The sequence below is a fragment of the Arvicanthis niloticus genome, unplaced genomic scaffold (genome assembly GCF_011762505.2).
Source record: "Arvicanthis niloticus isolate mArvNil1 unplaced genomic scaffold, mArvNil1.pat.X pat_scaffold_1649_arrow_ctg1, whole genome shotgun sequence".
NCBI lineage: Eukaryota > Metazoa > Chordata > Mammalia > Rodentia > Muridae > Arvicanthis > Arvicanthis niloticus.
Genome location: NW_023045574.1, coordinates 4,862 through 9,722, shown reverse-complemented (window position 1 = coordinate 9,722; position 4,861 = coordinate 4,862).

Sequence of the window (4,861 nt, the reverse complement as noted above, 5' to 3'; positions counted from 1 at the left end):
AGTCAGAGACAGCAAGTACAGGCAGCACTAGAGTTAACCAGATGGCAAAAGGCAAGTGCAGGAATGTAAGCAACAGAAACCAAAGTTACATGGCATCATCAGAACCCAGCTCCCCCATCAGAGCAAGCCCTGAACACCCCATCACACCAGAAAAGCAGGATTCAGAATTAAAATCACTTCACATGATGATGATAGAGGGCTTTAAGAAAGACATAAATAACACTCTCAAAGAAATTAAGGAGAGCACTGGTAGACAGATAGAAACCCTTAAAGAGGAAACACAAAAATCCCTTAAGGAATTGCAAGAAAATGAAACCAAACGGGAAAAAGATTAAAACCATGCAGGATCTAAAAATGAAAGTAGAAACAATAAAGAAATCACAAAGGGACAATACCCTGGAGATAGAAAACCTAAAAAATAAGGTCAGGAGTCATAGACACAAGTATCACCAACAGAATACAAGAGATGGAAGAGAGAATCTCATGTGCAGAAGATACCATGGAAAACATTGACACAACTGTCAAAGAAAACGCAAAATACAAAAAGCTACTAACCCAAAGTATACAAGAAATCCAAGACACAATGAGAAGGCCAAACCTAAGGATAATAGGTATAGATGAGGGGGAAGACTCCCAACCTAAAGGACCAGTAAATATCCTCAACAAAATTATAGAGGAAAATTTACCTAGACCTAAAGAAAGAGATGTCCATAATTATACAAGAAGCCTACAGAACTCCAAATAGTTTAGACCAAGAAAAGAAATACTTCCTGCCATATAATAGTCAAAACATCAAATGTACAAAACAAAGAAAGGAGACCATAAAAGCCAGAAGATCCTGGACTAATATCATACAGACCCTAAGAGAACACAAATGCCAGCCCAGACTACTATACCCAGCAAAACTCTCAATCATTATTGATGGAGAAACCAAAATATTCCATGACAAATCCAAATTCACACAGTATCTCAACACAAAATCCAGCACTTCAAAGAATAATTGGTGGAAAAATCCAACACAAGGAGGGAAACTACAACCTAGAAAAAGCAAGAAAGTAATCTTCCAAAAGCCTTAAAAGAAGGTAGCTACACAAACATATCTCCACCTGCCAATAACAAAAAATAACAGGAAACAACATTCATTTCTCCTTAATATCTCTTAATATCAGTGGACTCAATTCTCCAATAAAAAGACATAGACTATCAGACTGGATACGGTAAGCAGGACCCAACTCATTCCATGTGCATCACCAAAAATAGATGCTGATATGGATGTCAGGAGGGGAAAGCTGACAGCAGCCTGATAAGGGCTGTCTCCTTAGAGGTACCCCCAGAGTCTGACATACCCAGAGGCAGATACTCACAGCTAACCATTAATCTGATCAAAGGTTCCCAATGGAGAAGTTAGAGAGTAAACTGAAGGAGCCTTAAGGGTTGGTGGCCCCATGAGGAGAGCAACAATACCAACCAGCCAGAGCTCCCCAGGGTCTAAACCACCAGCCTAGGAGCACATATGGAGAGACACATGACTCCAGCTGTATATGTAGGGGAGGATGGCCTTGTTGGGCATAGGTGGGAGACGAGGTCATTGGTACCTTGAAGGCTGAGCACTGAGTGGGGGGGGGGATATAAGGGGGGGGGATTGGAGGGTAGGTGGGTAAACACCCTCATAGAAGCAGGAGGAGGGGGGATGGGATAAGGGGTTCCTGGGTGGAGGGGGGAATGCGGTAAGGGGATAAAATTTGAAATGTAAATATTATATCCATAAAAGAGGGAAAAAAAGAAAAGTGGTTAGAACCAACATCCCTTAATAAAATGGTCAGACCTCGTGAAAAAAAACTATCTTGATACTAAAATTTGTTTGAGAATTGTATATTGCAGAATGATCAGCCTTGGTCTATCTATTCAACAAGCAAGCTGGGCAGACCTGCTCAAACCTCTGAGGTCCGGGAATTCCATCTGGAGGCAGTGAAGACACAGCATCAGAGGCTTATCAATTTGCTCTTCCCCCCACTCCTCTTCTAATATCTCAACGACCATAGTCAGCTTGAAGAAGCTAATGAAGTCGCACCCCTATTCCCTGGGCTTGGGGACTAAGGTGGTAAATGTTGGGCTGTCTTTCTAGGGGAAAGTAGTGGTTTTGTGGGAATAGAGAGGAGTAGCTAGGGTTTATTGCATAGCCATAACCTATTAGTAGAAATCTGTATAATTAGTATCAAGATGAAGATATAAATTCTTAAATGGCACCAATTTACTTTGATTACAAATTTTAAGGTTTTCATTGGTATGAGCCTCTTATTGATATAAGAGTGAGATGAATATTGTTATCCTCATAGGCATTGTACCAGTATAACACACTTAGGAATACAAGGCTTACACCCAGTCCTTTAACTTTTTTTAACTGATTTGAGATGGTCAGCCTGTGAGTTAAGGACTGATAGCAAATTCATGGGTGGGAGTTTATTGTTAGGGTGTTTTCTATGTTTTATTTAGAAATAGCTGAGTGGAGTTAACAGGCAACGGTCCAGATTACCTTACATGGATAGTTGGTTTTCAAAACATCAGAAATCCACAGAATTGACATGACAAACATTTCTGTATTAATGTTCATTTTGATTAGAGACCTGTCTGCTCCTGACAGCTTCCTATATTAAATTCTAAGAAAAAATTGAGCATCTTTGGATTTACTCCAGTTGTGGTGAGACAGCCACTAGACAAGAATTGCCTCTTTCCATCTGCAGACAAATTACTGTCCAGAAAAGGACACACTTGCAGAACAGTCGACTGATTATATCTGCCTAGACAGAGTAATCATCCCTTAATAATTCTGCAGCACTAAGGTCTGTCAGATGATCCTGGGCCAGAAGGCAGAAGAACAGATGCTCCAACGTTTTGAAGTAGAGTGAGTGTCCAGGTGTTCAGAGGTCTCTATAAATTGGCTAAGTTTTAGAAGCTATGCTTTGTGCTTCCCACAATTATAGTTAACTCAGTCATTCTGGATTTCTGACGGGGTTGAAAACTTATAGCCTCATAGCCAATTCTGGCTATTTACCTTGAGAGAAAAGATTTGAGTGGATGGTCGTCAGCTGACATTCATCCTAAAGCCAAGGGAAAAGCCAGGTTCAGAACTAAGTGTTTTAGCTAGGAGAGACGACAGAGGTGCTGGTTAGTCAACAAAATGTTGGACTGGGTATGAGGACTATCTTGTACCTCACAGGTACAAATTGGCACAATTAAGCTCTAATTGTATTTTGAGAGAAAAGTTTCATTTTAACAGGAAGGGTGATGTGTAGGAGGAGATAAGGTAGGAGGAGTACTGAGAGGAAGAGATAGAGTAAGAAGAGGAGGAGAAGGAGAGGAGAAGCTAGGTGATGAAAGAGAGAAAGAGGGGGGATACAAGGAGGCAGATGTTCATATATCTCCACCAGTCAAAGATAGTTGATATATCTAGCTTGGGTATTGGGTTATACCTCTGATTGAGCAATACCAAACTTATAAAGCCTATGATTAACATTTTTAAAAAAATGTATATGTGCAAAAAGAAAAAGGGGGCATGGGATAGGGGTTTTCTAAGGGTTGGGGGGATGGGGAAAGGGGATGGCATCTGAAGTGTAAATAAAATATCTAATAAAAAAATAAGAAAAAAAAGTCAAGTGATAGCACATTCTGTCAAAGATTTGAAGCTTTGGCAACATTCCCCCACTGCTGATGAAAGTGCAAACTCGTACTTCACAAATCAATTTGTCAGTTTTTCAAAAAAACTGGGAATAGTTCTACATCAAGACCCAGTTATACTACTCATAGGCAAATACCCAACAGATGCTCCATCAGCAATCAGGATATTCACTACAACTATGTTCATAGCAGCTTGTTCATAATAGCCAGGAAGTGGAAAGAACCTAGCCCGTTCTCTACACAATGGAATACTATTCAGCTATTAAAAATGACATCATGAATTTTGCAGACAAATGAATGGATCTTGAGAATATCATGCAGAGTGATGTAAAACCAGAGTCAGAAAGACCTACATGGTATGTACTAACATATAAGTGAACATAAGCATAAGAATACCCATGCTACGATCGATCCACAGACCCAAATTGGGTAAGGAGGTCCCAAAGGAGGATGCAAGAATCTCGCACATAAGGGGAAACTAATCATTGAAGTGAAGAGAAGGAACTGAGCAGCAGAAGGGGTGAGGAAAGAAACAGGGCTGTGGGGGTACACAGTTGTACACAGAGGTGAGGCAGATGACTGGAAATGAAAATAGAAATTGTTGGGAGGCATCTCTGTAACTAGCTGGAGGCTTGGTGGTGGGTCGAAAAGATATAGGGAGTCTATGGAGGTGACCCTAGCTGAATATTCCTACCAGAGGGGAATAGAGACTTAAGTGGCCACCTCCTATAGCCAGGTGGGACTTCCAGAAGAGGGAGGGTGACACCAACCCATCCACAAAACCTTCAAACCAAAAACTCAGAGATGCATGTAGCTGAAGACAGAGCAGAGACTAAGGAACAGTCAACCAATGGCTGTCCCCAATCTGAGACTCTTCCATGTCAGAGTGTCAATCCCTGACACTATTACTGATATTGTGCTGTGCTTGAGAGACCTCATCCAGCAGCTAATGGAGGCACAAATTGCAGTCACATTGCAAAAAACCTTTTTACATGTTTTGTGACATTGCCTATGTATGCCTAGATGGCCCAGAACAAGGTGAACAAAATTCATAAAGTTCAGCCTGCCTCTGCTTCCCAAATGCTAGGATTAAGTCTATATGCCAGTTTCACAGCCTTCTAAGATTTAGTTATTTGATGTGCATGGATGTTGTATTAACTTCATGCAGTAGCTGTAGATGCCTGAA